The sequence below is a fragment of the Tursiops truncatus genome, chromosome 11 (genome assembly GCF_011762595.2).
Source record: "Tursiops truncatus isolate mTurTru1 chromosome 11, mTurTru1.mat.Y, whole genome shotgun sequence".
In the NCBI taxonomy this organism is placed as follows: domain Eukaryota; kingdom Metazoa; phylum Chordata; class Mammalia; order Artiodactyla; family Delphinidae; genus Tursiops; species Tursiops truncatus.
Genome location: NC_047044.1, coordinates 70,932,945 through 70,955,241, shown reverse-complemented (window position 1 = coordinate 70,955,241; position 22,297 = coordinate 70,932,945). Strand labels below are relative to the sequence as shown.

General features: G+C 35.0%; 1 protein-coding gene across 4 annotated transcripts in view; it reads left to right on the top strand.

Moving 5' to 3' along the window:
* The first annotated feature begins 325 nt into the window (after positions 1–325).
* The window catches only part of CNTN1 (contactin 1), a 376,722-nt gene continuing 354,750 nt past the window's right edge, over positions 326–22,297 (top strand). For 2 of the 4 annotated variants that reach the window (XM_073788825.1, XM_073788826.1), the window contains exons 1-2: positions 337–462; positions 4,261–4,318. The gene's annotated coding sequence lies outside the window, so the exon portion shown is untranslated. Of the gene's footprint in view, positions 463–4,260; positions 4,319–22,297 lie in introns of all 4 variants that reach the window. The other 2 variants (XM_019934617.3, XM_073788827.1) reach the window with 1 other exon arrangement.

The window sequence follows — 22,297 nt, the reverse complement described above, 5'->3', positions numbered from 1 at the left end:
TTCAGGGAAGCTCTGGAAAGTGCTGGGTGTCTGGTTCTGGCTGGTCCCTCCCTCCCTCTTGGGGTCTCAGATGACAAGTCAACAAACCAGTTTCCCTCCTCTTAGGGGTCTTTGATCCAGTAGCAGCAGGGTTTGGTTCCAGCGACTGCAGAGACCCTTTGCGGTTGGGTTTAGCAGCTACCCGGGTCCGCAGCGAGCCCTGGTCCTGGGGTGAGAGTGACATTCCTCCTGTCCAATCAGAGACTCGGCTTTCTCTCTGGTGCCCGCCCCAGTTCCCTCGCCGCCCCAATAAGCGCTCTAAAAGGCCGGGCTTCTGCTGTCAAGTAGCTGGGGTGGGCTCGGCCTAGGCGAGGAGGGGCGCCGGGTGGGGAGATGCTCTCCCAGGTGTCTGTGGCGGAAGTGGGAAACCTGTAGGTTATGGTCCAGCTGTGCCGCGCCAAGGCGAGCAGGAGCAGGGAACAGGTAGGAGGCAGGACTTTCCCTTCTTTGCAGACAGAATAAAGAATGCGTGTTTTCCTGCTGCTGTTGCCTCCCTTCCCCTTCCCCCAGCCCCGCCCCGCCCTCGTCACCCCCAGATCTCCTGTAGTCGCCGCAGCTCTCATCGAGAAGGACGGCAGGAAAGACTGGGTGGAGGGTGTGTGGTGCTGGGAAGGAGGGTTACGGGATGCCGGAGCCCGGGGTGACGGGCGGGGCAGGGCGGCAGTACTACGGGAGAGGGCACCGAGCCCCCTCTCTGTCTCGTCAACTTTCCTCTCGGAGGCTGCGGCCGCCACCGCCGGCGACTCGCCCAAGGGATGCCAAGTCGACCTGGCAGGGGAGGGTCTGGGAGAGCAGACCTGTCAGCAGCCGGGAACCTGCAGGTCTTCCTAAATCGAGAAGAGAAGAGCATCTTCTCCTCCCCACGCCTATCCGCACCCACTCGTTTCCCCTCTCCTCCCTTGCCTCTAGACTAGTACAACCCTGAAAAACTGGGAATGATTGCGCTGAGGGGAAGAAGGACTTGTATGTTCCCTGGCCGCTGTTAAGAACCGGCTCCTTTCGGGAGTGGGGGGTTGGGAAAAAAGCCTGCAACTCGCAGGGCATTTTCCAGTTAATTACGTCTCCACTGAGAAGACATCAGCCCTTCTCCCCTATCTGCAGCAGACTGAGGAGGGAAGAGGCAAGGAAGGCTTGGCTTCTTCTCTCCTAGCCTTACGCTCTTTATCGGAAACCACCTTCTCGCCTAGTTTCTAAAAGATGGGTCTATCCTGGGGGATTTGCGGAGAGTCAAGTAATCGTGCCGAAATGGGCTCCCAGGGGCTGCAAGGCAGCCTCCTTGGGTGACCGCATCTGGGTAGTAGGTGTTGGCCCAGTGCCGTTTCCTGCCGGAGTTAGACTGCTGGAAGCAGTAAGCAGAATTGCAGAGAAATTAGACGCTGCATCACTCTCAGCGATTGATGACACCCTGCTTTGACAATTGCTGAAACATTCGGGTGATGGGAAGGGGGGAGAGGGGAGAAGTTGCAACCTTTTCTCATTTATTCATGACACATCCAGCATGGGCATTTGTACACGTACTTGTGTGTGCATATCTCCAAGGTGGAGCTATATATAGCTCCTGCTCACCAAGCCCTGTTTGCCTGCTGCTGAGCAGGCTGCCTTGGTCTTCTGAAGCAATCTGGAAGCACTGAGTGGGAGGGGAAAGAGGGAATCAAATTCTCCATTAGGGGAAAAGCCAGAGAAGATGCACTCAGACTGAGGAAACCTTGCATGAAATAATGTTTCTCTATTGCACATGAAGATCAATATTTCCAAATATTATTTTGAATACATTCTTAGAGTGCTATTTGATCTTCATCCATTTCCCTGCATTTTTCAGCTTCACATGAGCCTTATCAGCCTGAAATGTAGCACATATATCAAATAAATATGAGTCATATGTGGGATATTTTATTAAATTCATCAGAGCATAATGGTTTCCCTATGCCTGTACCTTGGTTGATCGGTGGTAAATTTATTTGGGTAGTAACTCACAGCTGGCAGCATTAGGGGATCTGGGGGAAAATCCCAGATCCACCCACTTTATAGGATATAGAACTAAGGGACCTTTGGAATCTTGGAGAGTAATTTTGATATTTTCTTTGTACAAATTTTACTTGTGGACCTGATATTTAAACTTGTGCTGCTGTTTTATATCATATCTATTTGCATGACATGGACTTTCTTTTATAGGTGTATGTGCATTTATTTTTCCCATTGGCTGGAATTAGTTAATCTTGATGAAAACCTTTCCATTTTCTTAGATGAGAAAACTAAGATTTAGAGGACATAAGTAATTTGTTTAAAATCTTCTGAAAGTCCACTATTTCAACCCTAATATTCCAACAACCTACTGTGAATTAATTGCATAGCAGTTTACCATCAAACAGAATTCTTCAGTTTCCCATGGTTTTTGGAACTGGTAACAATATTTGATCAATATTGATACAGTATAGACCAAGGTTATTCAGTTATTCAGACACTAAGTCTGTTTTGTTGCTTGACCATTATTTGTATGTCTGATTTGTCTTCTAATTAGGCAGTTAGTACTTTGCAGAAAAAGACCATGACCTACATTTTGTATAGCCTACAGTTCTAAGTAGGCTCAAATATTCTTACTGAGGAAGAATCATCATAAGGAATTGTTTGGATGGATGAAGCAATGATTTTGGGTAATCCATTTATTGATAGAAGGCTATGTGTTGAGAACTACTTTTGGAAACTTCCTTTGGCTCCATTGTCTTCTCCATGAGCAGGAATGAATGACATGAGACATTTCTATATCCTTCCAAAGAATGATTCTATTTCCTAGTAGAGGTTATGACTGTGTACAGGTTATTCTATATATACTCTCATATCTTCTTCCCCTTGAGACCAAGTTGAAAGATAGACAATCCATATTTCTCCACACAAAACATGCCATGCCATGTGCCTTATTTTTAAAAAAGTGATCAACAGGGTCCATCCATTTCTACAGATAAATTGGCCATGATCTATGTCATATCAAGAACCAATCCTCTCTAAGTCATCCGTAAGCCCTTCAAGTCCAGTACTTGTTTTCTTTTTATTGGTACATTCAGTTTTCTTCCCTTTTGATCTGCCATTTCTGCTGTATTGTCCATCTCCTCCTTGAAATTTTACTTCTTGGTACCACAGTGATCTGATGTCATAATTATTCTCTCACTTTTTATAACCCTGTCTTTGTGCCCCTCTTATGTCTTCTTCCTGCTCCTAGCTTTCAAATGAATCCCCCAAATGGATGGCAATTTTATTAGAAATAAAACTTTCCTTTGCATTTCCGTTTCTATTCTCTCCTCCATGAGTCATTCCAAAATATTATCCTGGTGGCTAAGAGCACAGGTATTAGAAGGAAGCCTAGTTGTGTTAATATTCATATATCATTAGGCAGATAAGTGAATGTCAGTAAGTCAATTGGAAATTACAACAGCACTTATCTCAGAGATTTTTATGGGATATTTTTCAAGTATTAAGTGAGATAATGCATGCAACACATTTAAAATAGGTATTGGTCCATAGTAATTACTCATAAACAATAGCTGTTAGTAGTAGAAGTACTGTTTACAGTAATGATAATGTACATAGTGACAACCATTTTTTGCTTTTCCCCCATCAGTTGTCATCATCCTTAAGTTGGCTTTTGGTAAAGGATACTGCTGTTTTCTAGGCTTTTCTGATTTGTGATCAGTTTTTTTGGTTTTTTTTTTTTTTTGGTGTGTGTGGTACGTGGGCCTCTCACTGTTGTGGCCTCTCCTGTTGCGGAGCTCAGGCTCCGGACGCGCAGGCTCAGTGGCCATGGCTCACAGGCCCAGCTGCTCTGCGGCATGTGGGATCTTCCCAGACTGGGGCACAAACCCGTGTTCTCTGCATCGGCAGGCGGACTCTCAACCACTGCGCCATCAGGGAAGCCCTGTGATCAGTTTTATTTATTTATTTTTTAGATTTCCTTTTCTCTACCTCCAAATGCCTACCATCCATTCAGTAATAAATTTATTCATTTCTATTCTCAACCTAATTTGTATTTTTCTCTGTTTTCCTTAATACCAGTTTTCATCTGTCATTGCATACCTCCATTAGTGCAGTTATCAAATATCCCAGTGTATAAGTTTCTCTGCTTTAATCTAAGATGTCAGATATTATTATTGGTATAATGTATTTTTAATGCCTCATATTGATTCAATTCTGCTTTGAAACCTGCACTGTGCTTTACTTTTTATCTTGAAGGGCACTGGCTTTGGAGAAAGAATACCTGGGTTCAAATCCTGAGAACAGGACTTACCAGGTTTGTGAACTTGGAAATGTAGCAGGTGGAGGAATGGGGCATTATTTCACTATGGTTGTCTGGATGACTTACTGTGTAAAGTTGTATTTGAAAGTATATTCATTTAATATTACATTTAAATAACATTTTTATGATTATAAAGAAATATGGGATCATTCAGGAAAAATTGGAAATAAAATATAATTCTATCATCATGCACAGAGATCCACTATCAACCTTATAGTTTTATTTCTATGAATATGCATAGGTATTTTAAATTTACAGATTTGAAATTAGAGTGAATATTCAGTTATGCATTCAGCTTTTTCCCCACTTAACATCATACCATAAATATTCATTTATTTTATTTAATATTCTTACTAACCATGTTTTTTTTATGGCTGCCAAATAATTTTTATATAGAGCTTTTAGATAGTTTCCAGTTTTTCACACTTATGGAAATGAACATAAACATTCATTAATCTTTACCTTTCTGACCATTTCCTTACAGTAACTCCTTAGATGTTACTGGATCAAACATATAAATATTTCCAGACTCCTAATGCTTATAGCTAAATTGCCCCAGCAAAAAAACTTGTGCAGAAATTGGTACTCAGTTTAAGCTGATTTGGCAATAGCTTTATTAATACTTGGTACTGTGGTTAAAACAATTGAGACTATTTTGATAGCAGAAATTAGGTATCTAGTTATTCTTTGAGTTGTGTTTCTATGATTTTGAATGAGTTTGAGAAATGTTTTCATTTCTCAAATTGTTTATCTGCTCTTTGTATTTCTTAATTTGTGGATTTCATTTGATTATTTTTTATTGGGGTAATCATAGTTTCTTCATATAATTAGAAATCTGTTGTAAACTGAAAATTTTCCTCACCCTGTTTTTTTTGCCTTTAATTTTTTATGTGTTGAACACACAGAAATTTGTAACCTTACTGTAGTTTAATCCATAAATTGATTTGCAGTAATATCTTTCATTTCTTTAATGCTCAGAAAACTTTCTGCTACCTCACAAAGAACTGAACATAAAAGCACACATTTGAGGGTGCTATTGCTGAACTTTTCTTCTTTGAAGTAGTATTTGGCTTATGTATATCATGTATCTCTGTGTGAAATGGCTCCTGGGGACATAAATACACTCACAGTCTATTGAGATCCCATTATTATTTATGTGACTTTCCCATGAAGTGAATAGTACCTTTATTCTTCCTGAGCTACTGTTGTCCATTTTAGAAGTGCCACAGGGAAAAATGTACTATGGAAGATATTAAAGACCAGGTTACTCTGCCAGAGCAGGGCACACTGTTTGCACAATTATCTGAATGACTCAGGCACTAAATCTGCTTTTGCCAGGATTATCCAGATGGTCCTTAATTCACTGGATAATTGCTCACCCCTGTACTTGATTTTGATGATGTAGACTGACTGTGTCATCACTTTTCCTGCACTGTTTTATTTGTTGCTATTCTCTAAATGCTTAGGGTTTGTCACATTCATTTCTCTTCATGAGAGGCAGTTTCTATGGTCCTAAGAGCACACATTTTAGAGTTATGTAGAGCTTTGCACAAAACCTAGCTCAGCCACTTACAAGCTGTGTGATTTGGGGCAAGTTACTTAATTTCTTTAAGCCTTTGTTTCCTGTGTAGGAAATGAGGATATTCTGAGGATCTTCAGAATTCAGAGCCCGTACTTCAGTCCCACTCTCTGTAGTCTTCTCAAGAACATTCTCCACACTATAATCAAGTGTCTTTCTGAAACCAATCTCAACAGGTGCCTCCTCTGCTGAAAAATTTTTGATAGAGCTCTCTCTCTCTTTCTCCTTTTAATAACAAGATGCCAGAAGTCCTTTAGGTTGTACTTAAAGTCCTTTACTAAATGGTCCTTGTTTACTTCTCTAAATTCATTTCCTCATTATTCCAGTCTCTTTGATCTCCAATCTCCCACAATGCCAATCATATTAAACTGTTTGCATTTCCCCTTATTCAGCATATATTTTTCTCTCTTTTCCCAAACTCCACTTCCCCTCCATATTCTATTTTCTGCCAGACATTACCTGTCTCATTGTCTGCCCTGTAGTTGATCTGCCTAACCTCTTCAAGGCTCAGGTCAGGTGCCACCATCTTAGGGAGGACTTCTCTGAACTTCCAGGCTGAGTTTTTTGTAAGCCCTTGAAGACAGAGACAATGCCGTATTCCTCTTTGTGCCCAATGAAGACTTTGACATATATTTTATGAAGAAATGAATTAAAGAAGGTTAAGATTAAACACCTTTTTAAGATTTCAACAAGTTAAGAATTTATATCTCTACCTTGGAAACCAAGAAATAAAACTAGAAGCTATGTCAATCTTCTTAATTTGTCAAGGATTAACTTCCTGGTTTTGTTGATTTATACAGCAAGATAGGTAAAACAGAGTCTTTTAATAAGCAATTTGTCAAGATAAGACATGTCTAGGACATTGAATAATTCCCGAATGCTAAATATGTAGCTGACTCTTTTAAATAATTCTTCATTTTAGAAGGAGGAAGAAATATATAATTACATGGATAATGTAGATATATAAGTTTAGCTGTGTTTGAACTAAATATTGGTGAAATTAATCCCCTTTCTCTTCATTTAATAAAAATCTTCCATTGGTGTGGTCTCTGGAAGTTTATAAAGCATGGTTACATGTATAACCTTGTTGGATCCTTTGCAACAATTCTGAAAGTTAGATCGAAAGGTGTGGTTATCCATTCTTACAGATAAAGAAACAAGCTCAGAGAAATAAGTAATTTGCCTAAGATCACGTTAGTGGCAAATCTGGACAAGATGTAAGGTAATCTTACTCATACTTGCATGTTTGGTCTATTATGCTCAGCCAAAACATCTCACAGAGAGGTGCAGTCCACCATTCTGTCCAGGTCAAGGACATTGGTCTTGAAGGATATAAATAATCCACTGAGAGTCCTGAACAATCCAGTAAAAATTTACTGCACTAATACCTATGTATAGTTGTCACTTTGGTTTTTAATAGCTGAGAAGTAACGCACTGGCAGTGATTTTTGATTTCAACTTATTGTAAAATCGTGTATTTGTTTAATTGATTGATTATGTATATTTATATTTGTTTACATATATATAAAACTTCAGAGTGTATTTCTTTTTATTTTTGGTGACAAGTACAATACCCTTTCCCTTATTTATTTTTACTAGAATATTAAAATGCTTTTTCTAGATATTCTTAATTAAGTAGAAAATATCCAGCTTTTCAGTTTGGCTCTTAGCATATATTCTCTACAATCTTGGAGAGTCAGATGAGTCAAATATGTTTTTCAGAAATAGTACAAGAGTTGAAAACATTTTTATGAAAAATAGATGGGTGCTTACCTACAGCATTGATCTAGCCTAGTTTAAAAATGAAAAAGACAGAAGTGGGATTCCCTGGTGGCATGGTGGTTGAGAGTCCGCCTGCCGATGCAGGGGACACGAGTTCGTTCACCGGTCCGGGAAGATCCCACGTGCCGCGGAGCAGCTGGGCCCGTGAGCCATGGCCGCTGAGCCTGCGCGTCCGAAGCCTGTGCTCTGCAATGGGAGAGGCAAATAAAAAACCAAAAAAACATAAGTATTAGACTGATTTTTTTTTGTTTGGTTGTGCAGATAATGTCTTCTCTATAACCGCACTTCAGTTATTAACAACAACCATTTTTTGAGTGCTCACTCTGTGTTGAGCATTATTTTAAATGTGTTGCACATGATATCTCATAACTTAATCAAACCCAGTGAAATGGATTTTATTTATTATTTTTACCATTTTACAGATGAGAAAAAATAGATATATTAAAAATCTAATGATTAAAAAAGCTAGAATTCATATGCAGGTTAACTAACTCCTAAACCTAGATTATTAAACAGTGTTTATTCTGCTCTCCATGATATCTAGTTTTAGTATTTTGTTAGTCACAGTTTAAATTTCCTGCATTTGAGGTGGCCATCTATCCCTAGATCTCACATGTACTTAACATCAACACAACAGATAGATTAAATCATTCTAAATTTATATATGTTTTATTTATGGAAATCTCATAAACAAAATGGTCTTTCACTACAGTGATTTACATGGGGCAGTTTTCCAAACATAAATTAAGTAATTACAATGTGCTATTTTAAAATTCATTATTTTAACTTTAAACTAAGTAACAGAATTTTGTATGCTTTTCTGCCCTAATTTTGCTTGCTGACGTTACAAACCATAAACAGTAATTCTATCCTAAGACATCTAATCAGATCGTATTTAATTGTCATGGTTACTGAAAGTACAGATTTGCTATCAGTAACAGGCAAGATTGCCTGCTAAGATATTATAAATAATATTTATAATATTCCAGTTTGAGGCTCAACTTATTTAATATAACAGAAATTTATATCAGATGAAAATTCCCATTGCATATTATTTTTATACATTAAACACAATATATTTTAACTGAAAATTTTTAAAAATATCTACTGGATTGATTTACTGTATGTTTCTTTAGCTTTCAAATATTATTTTAGAGGTCATAACAACTCTTTTGGTAGAATTAACTAATTAACTAATTTTTTCCCAAAAATGTTATTTGGAAACTAAGACATCTATTTTCAATAAAACATTGCATTGTTTTTTTAAACCTTTTTAATTAAAGAGTAACAGAAATATAGAAAAGCACACAGAAAAGAGTCAGCACAATGAGTTAAACAAAGTATTTACATCCATGAAATCAACACTCAGTTCTGAATAAAGAACCTTGTCAGCCCCCAGAAATCCTTCTTCCAGCCACTCCTAATCATTACCACCTTGCTTTTCCCCAAAGGTAATCATTAATTCTGACTTCAAGACCATGGAATCATTTTGCCTTTTTTTTAAATTCATATAGACAAAATCATGCAGTATGTGACTTTTTTGTATCAAATTTCTTTTGCTCAACCCTTTTGGTGAGATATATCCATGTTTTTGAATGTAATAATAGTTCATTTTTGTTGTCTTATAGAATTCCATTGTATAAATACTCCAAAAATGTACCTATCTTTCTATTTGATAGACATCTGGGTTGTTTTCAGTTTTGTGTAATAGTTTTCCTATGAACACACATTCTTTTACATGTCTTTTTATACATGTATGTGTATACATTTTTGTTAGGATATAAATAAGATTAAAATTGCTGAGTCAATGGCTAATGCTTAGTAGAAATTGATAGATTTTCCCAAGAGGTTGAGCCAATTTCCAGTTCAATCTGTGGTGTATGAGATTTCAAGTTACGCATTAGCTTTGCCTTCACTTGGTATTAATAGTCTTTTAAACTTAAACTATTAGAGTAGTTGGGAATGTGTGGAGCTGGATATCTAATTATGGTTTTAATTTGCATTTTTTTCATTAATATGTAGTTAAACACCTTTTTATATATATTTTGGTCATTTGAATATGATGTTTTGGAGTGTCATTCAAAGATTTTGCCCATTTTACTATTGAGTTATTTGTCTTTTATTTATTGATTCATAGGTGGTTCCTTATATATTCTGAGTTTGAGCCCTTAGAAAATATTTGCAAATATCTTTTCCCGCTCTATAATTTGCTTTATCATTCTCTTAATGTTATCTTTAATCAACAAATGTTCTCAGCTTTAATGTAGTCCATAGTTAGAATTTTTTGTGTTTTATTTAATGAGTCTTTCCTTATTGTAATCATGGAAACATTTTTCAATATAGTATTTGTGCCAGACACTATACTGTTTTCATCTAAACAAAACCTGTAAAACTCATGTATCAATATTAATAATTTCTTATAAGAAAATTTCTCAAAAATTCATCCTTAAGTATTAGATTTTTTTATGCATAATTTTATCAAGTGAAGGAAATTCCCTACTATTTCTATTTGTTAAAATTTTAAATATTTTACAAAATTTTAAATTTATTCAGATGATCATATGATTTTTATCTTATCTTTGTTAATGAAACAAATTATATTGATTGATTTTCAAATGTTAAATTAGAATCCCCACCCAGAATAAATTTAGTTTATTATGTATTTATTACCTAGAATAAATTTAACTAATTCATTATGTATTTATTACCTGTTAATGTATATTACTAGATTAGTGTTGATAATGTTTTATTTAGGATTATTCTAGTAAGGGTTTGTGAATGATACATTTTAATTTCTTGTAGAATCCACTAGTGAAGCCATTTGGCCCTAGAAATATTTTTGTGGCAGTATTTTAAATTAAAAATTCACTTACTTTATGTGTTATGTGTCTATTCGTATTTCCTAAACATTATTTAATCTTTTTTGTAAGTTGTACTTTTCTAGGAATTTTCCCATCAAAATTTTCAAATATATTGGACACTGCTCTTCAAAATAGTCTCATACAATCTTTTTACTATATATAAGATTTTTAACGACGACTCTCTTTTCATTCATTTAAATCCACCCACAGAGCTGACTATTCTTAACATTTTGTATATATTTTAAAAGATTTTTATGAATAGAATATAGTTTTATATATATTGTTACTACTATCAAAATGCACCATACTATATGTAATGTTCTGTCACTCATTTTTTCTATCTTGGCCAACTTTTATTTTCACACATTATAGTGCTAACACATCCTTTTTAGTATTTGCATAATATCTCTTTGCATGAAACAATTTATTTATGTCCCCCTTATTGGATCCTTGGGATATTTCTAATTTTTTTTTAAAGAATGCCACAAGAACATTATTCTACATATACATTTGTACGTTCATTCCAATATTTCCCTAATACATTTCTAGAGTGAAATTGCTAGCAAAGAGATACATCTTTTACAGATTATCAGTATTTCCAAATTGTTCTTCAAGTACATTATAACAATATATAATCCTAGTGACATAAATAAGAATGTTTGCTCTTGAATATCCTTCCTTGTACTGCATATGATCAATCTTTCAAATACTTTTAGAAGTTTTCTTTCCAAATCAGACTATTATTAAAAAGAAAATATAAATAAAGCACAATTATGCACCAATGACATCATAAAACATGAATTTGGTATTTCCCTATTGATTGTTTACTTTTATACATAAAAATATTTTGTGTATTATTGGGATTGTAAAAGATTTCAATTAAATCTGACAGTAAGTTGGTTTTATAAAATTTAAGTGCTAAAAATCTCTCCTGCCTTCATTGTTTGTTATTTTAGTATCATATATTTTCAATATAATATATGGCTATGTTTGCTCATGCAGGAAAGAGTATAGTACTAGCTGTTCAGTAGACATAGATTTAAATCTAAATTCTGGCACTTAGTAGATATGTATTCTTAAGAAATCTACTCAACTCCTGTAACTCTGAGTGGCTTCATTTCCTAAATTGAGGAAAATAGGTATGGAAGTAAGTTTGCAGTATGTCTGTCATCTGATTATTCACTAGGTTTTATTTAGGTGATTAAACTAGTTAGGCAAGGCCTTTTCTCTTTCACTTGCCTATTTATGACCCTCTCAATGCTACTTGTTCTTCAAGGAAAACAGTTTCCAGGTATGAAAAAGGACTGTCTCCCATGAAAAATCTATAAAGTAGGTCCTTCTGCTAGAAATGGAAAGAAATGATGTGATTAATACTTTTTTCCGTCATTTATTATATATTGTATTTGTAAGTGGAGGAAAGGAAGAAGCAGAGAGGGAGGGAGGGAGGGAGGGAGGGAGGGAGGGAGAACAGAAACACACATCTCCTATGTGGTAGGCTTTGTAGTAATGAATAAGTCAGACTTTTTCCTGCCTTCAAGAGACTTCTAAGATAAGTGGGGAAAATAGATGAAAAGATAACCCCAAATTGTGTGATAAGTGCTTTAATACAAGGAGATTCAACATGTTAGGTGAATATTGTATGCCAGGGACATTTAGGAGAGTATGGTTCAAATAACTGAAAGAAATCTAGTATATGATAGAGTATAAACTATAAAGTAGCAAGACATATGGGCAAAGAGGAGAAAATAGTAGATCAAGAAAGTATTTTTAAAGTGTTTGTATTTTACCCTAGAAGCAATAGTCCCAAGTAAGGCAGTGATTTAATTGAATATCCTAAAATGTTTTTTTGAGAATTTAATGAAGTAAAAGAAAGATATTAGGTGTGAGAAGACTTTGTAATTTAAAAAATGTTAAGGAAGTTAACTAGATTTGAAGCAGCATGTCTAGATAATTCTTGATAAGAAATATTGCTACAATATTGGCAGGGCTGTACTCTCCAAATCAACTCTTTTAAAAAGCCCTCCTAATAATTTCATTTTGACTTTATTTTGCTATTAGCATGTTATAAAACTTCCTTTGAGTAAATAAGGAGAGAAAATTAAATATATATTTTCATCTCAATCTTCCCATAGCTTCTTTGAGAGCTAGATTTCTGCTAAGACATATATACCTTTTTATTTTTTATTATTATTTTTTAAACATCTTTATTGGAGCATAATCACTTTACAATGGTCTGTTAGTTTCTGCTTTACAACAAAGTGAATCAGCTATACATATACATATATCCCCATATCTCCTCCCTCTTGTGTCTCCCTCCCACCCTCCCTATCCCACCCCGCTAGGTGGTCACAAAGCACTGAGCTGATCTCCTTGTGCTGTACGGCTGCTTCCCACTAGCTGTCTATTTTACATTTGGTAGTATATATATGTCCATGCCACCCTCTCACTTCATCCCATTCTCTATGTCTGCATCTTTATCCCTGTCCTGCCCCTAGGTTCTTCAGAAACTTTTTTTTTTTAGTTTCCATATATATGTCTTAGCATACGGTATTTGTTTTTCTCTTTCTGACTTACTTCACTCTGTATGACAGACTCTAGGTCCATCCACCTCACTACAAATAACTCAATTTCGTTTCTTTTTATGGCTGAGTAATATTCCATTGTATATATGTGCCACATCGTCTTTATCCGTTCATCTGTCGATGGACACTTAGGTTGCTTCCATGTCCTGGCTATCATAAATAGAGCTGCAATGAACACTGTGGTACATGACTCTTTTTGGATTATGGTTTTCTCAGGGTATATGCCCAGTAGTAGGATTGCTGCATCATATGGTAGTTCTATTTTTAGTTTTTTAAGGAACCTCCATACTGTTCTCCATAGTGGCTGTACCAATTTACATTCCCACCAGCAGTGCAAGAGGGTTCCCTTTTCTCCACACCCTCTCCAGCATTTATTGTTTGTAGATTTTTTGATGATGGCCATTCTGACTGATGTGAGGTGATACCTCATTGTAGTTTTGATTTGCATTTCTCTAATGATTAGTGGTGTTGAACGTTCTTTCATGTTTTTGTTGGCAATCTGTTACATATCTTTTTAAAAGCCATAGAAGTTCATGGAAGTTCATAGCAGTTCACTGGACTTTGGATGTCATTTCTAGCCATGGCTGAGAATACCACCATGCTTATTTTATAAACACACATGGTTTACTCTTTGAATACAATTGTATTTTTTATAGGGGCATATAAAATAGCCATTTGTAATATGACTAAATCACTAAAAATGTTTTCCAGTAGTACTCCCAAAAGGTGTTTTGTTGATGAAGGAACAGGGAAATGTGAAGAGAGAACAATGTTTTGGAGTCTTTAGCTTCCTGGGTGATCTTTGGAGTTTACTGGATTGCTAAGAATATTAAAATGAGATTTTTGTAGCCTATCCAGTTCTCAGGATGGTTGAGAAAAATGAATATTTTATTTACAAACTCAGAGCAAAGATCACTTGCTCTAATTCTTACATACATATCAATAAAATGGATGCATTATTTTATAATATTAAGTCCTCCAGTGGCTTTTTAATCCTGGGTACTTTTCTCCAATGTAAATTGTATTATGTACTAGAATCTTCAGTCTAAGTTGCAGTTACATTTTCTTCCATTTATTTGATTTTATGTTTGAGAGAAAACATGGTATATTACTCATGGCTATGCTTTTATTTTGGGAAATCAAAATTGTATCACTAAAATGTTCTGTTCACATTTTTCAATACCTATTGGTTTCTGACAATATGCTGAAAATGTTCCACTGCATACTGTCTGATTTGAGGTGGTAGATATGAATGTAATAACTGCTAGTAAATTGAAATATTTCTTTAGAACCAACTGAGAAACAGTGTTACAAATGTTACCACAAATCATGTTTATTCATATTGCCTTCTATTTTTAAGAAGAATACTGCAGAACAAAGGAATTTGGATCCTTGCTAATATGTAGGGTAAGGAGACAATCTTGCTGGACTCAGCAATTATTTTATTTTATTTATCTTTTTAGATTTCTTAGTGTAATTCACACATAACCTAGTTACTTCTGTTTTTGAGTTTTAAATCCAGCCTTCCTCCACAACCCTTCTGTAACGCATTCTGGAAGATGACATTAATATTTATGTTACTAAAAATATCATTGTGAAGTGGAATGCCTTAATTAATTAAATATTGCTTCACTCAGCATGTCTTCATCTCTACTGCTATCCTTAAGCCTATGATGGAGGAGGGATCTCTCCTCTTTCTTAATTCCAATTCCTCTACTTTTTTTCTGGATCTCAATTTTCTACAACATGAGAGAAAATTTGCTCTTATGCTCATATGCTTCCTCCCCAGAAATGCCAATCTTTCTTTCTTAACTCCCTAATATTCCCCTGCCTTCAAACTTTTCAGTTGTTTTTCTACTAACTTTTCTAGGTTCTTTTTAAAATTTCATGTTTTCTCGTCTCTTCCAGAATTACTAGTCTACAGTTTCTAAATATGACCTCAGCTATAGCAACATTCTCCTTCCATTCTTCTGACTCATTGTAATGGAAGAGGAAAGCCAACTTCTTCATAAATTTTTTTTTTCTCTTCCTGGGTTCTGGATTACACCCTTCTATCATTTTAGGGTCCTCACTATATTCATTACCACCTCTTTCTTGGATCTTCAACTTTGATCTCTCTACTGGCTTCCTGATGCCAGCATTTAGGCATGCCTAATTCTCTTTCATTTGAGAAACAATGCAGACAAAATTAAACAAACAAAATCATCCTCCAACTCTTTCCTCCCACAAGCTACTGCAGTCATTTTTCCCTTTTCTCTTTCACAGCCAAGTTTCTTTGAACGTTTATCTATGTTTGCTTTACCATATTTTGCCTTCAATTCTCTCTCTAACCTTTGAAACCTGGTTCTTAAGCCAGACATTTTAGTAAAACTGTACTTTACAAGGTCTCCAAAATATCCCTTAGTTCCTAAATGCTGTGGGTACCTTTCAAATATCACCTACTTGACCTTTCAGGAGAAAATTTAACACTGTTGAATTTTCCTTCTTGGAAAGGTCTTTTCATAGTTTGGATTTATTGTTAAGCAAATATTCATTTCTCTTCCATTCCCACTGTTAATAGAGCATACAGCTGTACCAATTGATGTTGTGTTCAGTCATACGTCTTGCTTTGCCCATTGTAATAATACTAGATGTGTACTAAGCAAATATTATGCATCTGAGTTTGGCATGGTTCTTACACCCAGTCATCTGCATTGAGAAGAACATATGCTGGGAAACTGCTGATCCAAGGTGAAAGTGGAAACATATGAGCAGACATGAGGGCAATACAAAGCTTGGAGACAGACCCAGTTACTGTACAGCCTAAAGCATGATTGACCTAATCAAACTGTGGACCCATGTGCAAGAGAAAAAGCTATTGTAAATTTGGGATGTTTGTTTTGCAGTGTTATTGGGCAATAGCTGATTGATATAACTCAGTTCCTTGAGATTTCATGAAACTATCTTCTGTTTTTTCTTTTAAGTCTCATAAACCTTTGTAGCCTTTGTAATCTTTTCTTCCAGAGGCTTCTGCCCTAAACCCATTACCTCAGTTTGAATACACTTACTATGAGATCCTATTCCCAGTGATGGTTCTGATTGCTATCTATATGCTGATAACTTCTAAATAATTAGCTTCAATTTGACCTATACATCAGACCCATCTTGTCAAAAATGAATTGGACATCTTCACTTGGTTGTTTCACAATCACACCAAACTCCATTTCCTGAACACAGTGCTTCTGCTCCACAATACATTTCATATTCAACCACAGGGGGGATAAAACTAAAACAGCTATGTACCACCAACATTACAAAAATTAATATAGAGGTTATGATTTATTGCATTTTTGCTTTATGCCTTTAAATGCATTATCTGACTTGTTGCAACAACTCCATGGGTTGTAAATTATTATCCCTCCTTTGATGGACATGAAGTCCAATTAAATAAAATAAGATCAATAGCTAGTAAGGGACTGAAACTGATCAAATTCAAATCTGTCTGACCCCATAGTGTGGACCTACTTATAAAATTTTATGGGTTGCTTGTTTAAAATCTAAATTTAAGGACCAGACTCTCCAGTGATCTTTTCAAGGTGCTGTACTGCATACACATATTACCTATTCAGCAATAACTATCTCTGTTCCCTCAGAAGAAACTTTTTTGCTATCCTCCACACAAACCACCCACATTACTGCTTCTGTGTCTTTGTTCATGCTATTTATTGTAAATAATGGTAGCTGTCTCCACATATATCCAGATTCTCTCCTTCTCAGATGCACTTCATTTAAAGATTAAGGCTTTAAGAGATTCTCAAACTATTTCTCATGACAAACTATTTCTAATGACGTATAACTTGTATATATTATTTAATAGTTTCATATTCCAGTTTCTTTAGCTGTGTCTTGAACACAAAGACTTGTGGTCAGCCTCTTTTGTGTTCATTTCAACACGAAGTACATTTCATTGAAAAGTTGAACTGAGTATTTTAAATGAACTATTTTATTTTTAACCCCTATTATTGCTTTTTCTTTTACTGCTCTCTCAAAAATATCAATGAAGTATCATATCACCTAGAGCAATATTTCTCTCCCTCAAATCATAGATTTATATAATCATTGAAATAATTATAGGAATTGACTTATTTATGTTATTAAGTAAATGCAAATAAAGTTAGCCAAAATCAAAGCTGCAATCTCAGGGAGCTTAGTTATCAAGGTCTTCATCATACTTGTTTATATGAGACTAAATAAAGTATGTGAAAAGTAGAATAGAGTCACTCAGTGATTTCTGTTTCTTTATGCTAACAATTTCTTGATTATTTGACATATTTTAGGTAAGTTTTTCTACTTATGAAATGGCCTAACAGATGTAAATTGTTCAGTGTAGTTTCTCACAAAAGAAGCATTTGATAATAGAAGTGCTGGGTAGGTCATGCTGAAGATGTTATGCTTTTAAGGTTCTATCACATTAAAAAAAGAGTATCGTGAAGGCAGAGAAGATAGTCATTATTCAGGGAAAATACAGAGGAATTATCTATGTACATGATAAAATAAGTGAAAAAGTAAATAAAATGTCCAACCAAAACCCCTCGTTTTCTGTTACCTTAAGAACCGTTGGGAAGTAAATGTATATGTCTTTTCCACATTTAGTACTTTGGTTTAATCTATTATTAAATGGCAGAATCATACTGTTTTTTCCTGATATTTTCAGATTACACTCTGCTCTATTTCTCCCTGCTAAGAGAAACAAGATGAGGTCAAATGACCTCACTGGGTAGTAATTGGGATTCTTCTGAATTTCTTTTTCCTTGACTACCTAAGTGGTAAGAGATGGGATGATTAATTATGACCTCACTCTATTCTGTTGTTAGACGTTGGGGTACTAACTAAAAAAATTTCAGGTTTGACCACATATGAATATAAATATGTAGTCTAAAGTCAATATAAATTTTAAAATTGTTATTTTTTCTTGGATTATCCATATAATAGGTCTTCTCTAATTATGAGGATAACTGAGTTGACTTAAGCATCTTGTCTGTTTGAAAATTCTCCACTATAGGCACACTAAAGATTTTCAGCATTTCAAGAACTAGATATTCATTTTAACCATTAGCAAACCCAGGAAGTTTTCACAGTTTGGGCAATTCATGAAAAAATGGAACAGACTTCACAGACTCTTAGTATGGGGGATTTCTGGAATTAATAGGTTGGGAAGTAGCAATTGTAAAATTTTACTCAGAGGATCACATAATACTGAATTATAACCACCCCCCTCCACCGTCCATTTCAGGCATGATTAAAATGTTGATCATTAATGATGCTATATTTTCCATCTTTATTAGAACGTGAAAAGATACAGTGGCATATCTAATTACTAATTCTTTATTATAAGGATGCTCTCATCTCGTGTCTTCTCAGAAATAGATGTTGCTGAACAATATTATATATACTGTTTGTTTTAAGAAATGACACTTTGAATTAGTTTTCCTGAAGACATTTATTCAATTCTGAACTGGTTACCTTGTAAGATGTAAATTGTCAAGAACTCTAATATGAATTGCTTTATAAACACATATATAGGCATTCATCATAAAGCAACCAAAATGTAAGGCTTAATTTCAGTGAGCTAAAAATGTGTTTATTATGTTAAACATTCTGTAGTTCCTGCAACTTTTGGATTTTTGTACTATCCAGATCCCAGGGGATTCTGATTTCTTCAGGACCTGCTGAAATAGAGTATGACTTTGATATTAAATTTTAGGTTCTGTATTCAATCCACTCAAAAATGGACTGCAAGTGTATTGTTTCTTACAGAAAGGTAAATATTGATCCTTTCAAATCAGAACCTCATCAAATCCTCATGGTCATTTTGTAGATGACTGAAGAAATTCCCTCTGTGTGAAAATTATTTTGTAAGCATTTTTATGGAAAAGGAAAAATAGATGCAGAAAGGAATGAGATGACAATCTATAACACCATGGATTATGAACTGAATTTTATTTGCTTTAGATATCCTCTGAGCTTGTGATTCTCCAGCATGAAAATAAGTATCACTGGAACAGTTTGTTAAAACCAATGCTCTCAAAGCTTCTGATTCAGTGTTCTGAAGTGGGGCCTGATAATTTGTATTTTAACAAGCTCTCAGGTGATGCTGATGCTGTCTTCTCAAGAACCACTCTTTGGGTATTCCTCTAGTTACCTCTGGTACCAATCCTTTGTTAACTAGTAACACTTACCTTCAGACAATGATAACCACACCAAGAGTATTAGCTAATGGAAGAAAATAACAGAACAGCTTACTTTATTGTATAGGATGATGCTGCATTAGCAGGATTCTTTGCCTTGATTTAACATTACTAACACAGTTTTTCCTTACTATCAAAAAATAACAAAAGTAATCTTCTAGGGCCTGATTTGATGATTCTTGTGTTGGAGAAAATATTGATATTCCTGTTGATTTTGAGAAGTAAATCTGTTATGGTCTCAAGTTTTTATTACAATCAACTCTGGGGAGAGCAAGTGGGATACCCATGATGCTTTCTCATTAACAAATAACTTCAAGCTCCTTAGAGTCTAGTAGTTAGAGAATATGAGGGTGAATGTAATTTGCTATGACAACTAGTAAATGTACCCTTGAGATTAACTATAAAATTCCACAAATATTCCTAATATTTTGAAAGTCAGGATGATAGAGTATCTCACAATCTTAGCTGGATATTAAAATCACCTGGGTAATTTAACAATACTGATACCTGGGCCCCACAATTTAGACGTTCAAATTTAATTGGTTTGGGTCTGGTCTTGACATATTGAAATGGGTAGAGGAGAAAGATTAAGGAGGGAAGTCCAGACAGGAAGCCAACTACCATTTCTTGAGACCTGCTTTCCATATGTCAGGAACTATATGAGACATTTTATGAATATTGTCCCTAAACCTCACATAAATTCACAAGATAACTATCAATTAAAAGCTTTTTAAAATCTAAGATAATAGACTTGAATAAAGGGATAAAATAACTTTCTCATGGCAAGAGGTTGTTTAATAAGTGGGAGATTGGTCATTAGAACCCAGGTTGAGGTGGCTCCAGTGTCCATTCTTCTTCATTTCTTTGCATGGGTACTAGATGTCTCTTTCTTCTATCTCAAGTCAATTCTATTGTTTCCTTGAAGGAGCATTATAACTTCACAAGGAAAATAGTTTCATAGCTCTATATAAAAAATACAGCTTTGTTTTTCTTGCATTGGTTTAGGTTGAAATTTAGCATTACAATCACCATTGGATGAAATCACTCCTGTAAGCACAGTGTACCTAGTGAATTGGAGGAATCTCTTTTAGTATTTCTCAAGCAAAATAGGGGCCTCTTGTAAGTAATTGTGTTTATGAATTTTTTATAATATTTGGTTTTCATATTTAGGTCTGTATTATTCATTCTTTAATCAGGTTTAAAGATACTAAGTAAAATGGGATTTCTTTGGTTGTATATTTTATCTTTCAAGAAAAGGTTCTAAATTTTTAATTGACTGACTTATAAGTGCAGTAGATTATGGTTTAATTTTTTTCTCTGTTTTTAAAATTATGTTTTCATGTATAATTCAGCCTTTATAATGTTTTTTATTCCATCTGATAGATACCTCTTTTTAAAGCAATGTACATTCTTGTTTGAAACCAATAACTTGCTGGATAGTTTTAAAGGTGGTCCTGAGGGTTATGAAAGTTTTTTCAGTGCTTTCTCTGGTAAGGAAACTGGAGCTTTCCAGTCAACAGTAAGAGTTGGCTTTAATGAATTCAGTCCTGTCTGTAGAGCCCAAAGTACAGAAAAGAGGCCTCTGGGGAAATGGCTGAAGTACTCTACCAGCCCAGCATTGTGGAACAGCATGATTGAATAGAGTACTTAGGTGGCACTATGAGGCAGAGATTATCCCTTCTTTACAGATGAAGAAACTGAGGACACCTGAGGCTACATATTTAGAACCGTAAATCATAGGCTGGCATTTGGACTCAGATCTGATGGACTTTGCACCTATCCTTTAAAGTTTTCCCAGGCTCTACTGTTCTCTTTATTTGAACAGACTGGCTTGTGTATTTCTACGCCCTGGCTATCCATCTGATAAAAATTTGGCATTTCTTTCCATCAAAGCATATTTTCCAAAGGTGCCCTTAGGAAGACAGTCTCATTGAATTTTATTTCCCTTCACCTTAGATGGTATGAGGTGTTAAGTCTTTTAAGAGATGCTATTTGAAATCACTGTTATCTGACTACCTGCATGTTACTACAGTTCAAAACTTGTTAAACATTGGACTATTAAAGTTAATTATATGGTTATTTGTCCCTTGAAGACAGAAGTGTTGCTCATTCAGCTGGAAATAATGTGCTGAAGATGGAAAAGTTAACAGTTGCTGATTCATCACATGGAATAATGCATATTTATGGATATTCTTTTATAATAATAGAGAATGCTAAATAAATCAGTAATATATGAACACAATGGGAAAATGGACTAATAGTCACTTTGACTTAAAATTGAGGATAGTTACATTTTCAGAGTATAGTATTTAGAGAAACTTTATATAGAGGCCTAATAATTTAGTCACCACAAAATCCTTTTAACCCAATAATTTGCTATATAATTTCTAAGCTATTTTATAAGCAACTTCTAAATAGCAGTCCTTCTTAACCTGATCATCTGGCATATAAAATACAGATACTAAATATAGGAGTTGAAAGAAGGGAAGCAGTGGCTTTTAAGGAAATGAGCATTCAACTTTGAATCAGGACCAGAAACTTGACTATATTTCATGGGAAATTGTAGAACCCAACTTATCTCATTGTGCTTTGAGGTCAGAAAAATAAATCATTCTTATTTGTTTAGTATATTCTTTCATGGTTCAGAGGAAGTATATAATATGTTAGCTACATAAGTGCAGAGGCTCTTAAACTGCAAAGTAAGTATTAAGTATCTACCAAGTGTTAGCATCATTCTAAAGTTAAAAGAGTAGAATTCTGTTAAAAGATCTACCTTGTTGGTCCTAACACTGACATTCAGCAATGTGACTTTCTCACACTAATCTACTTACGAATCTACTCTCTATATTTTTCACTCAAATTTATCTCTAAAGAATGTTAAAGTCAAAAAAGTGAGTTTAGAAGAACATACTTATTAGCAGTAATTTGATCTCTTAAGTTCT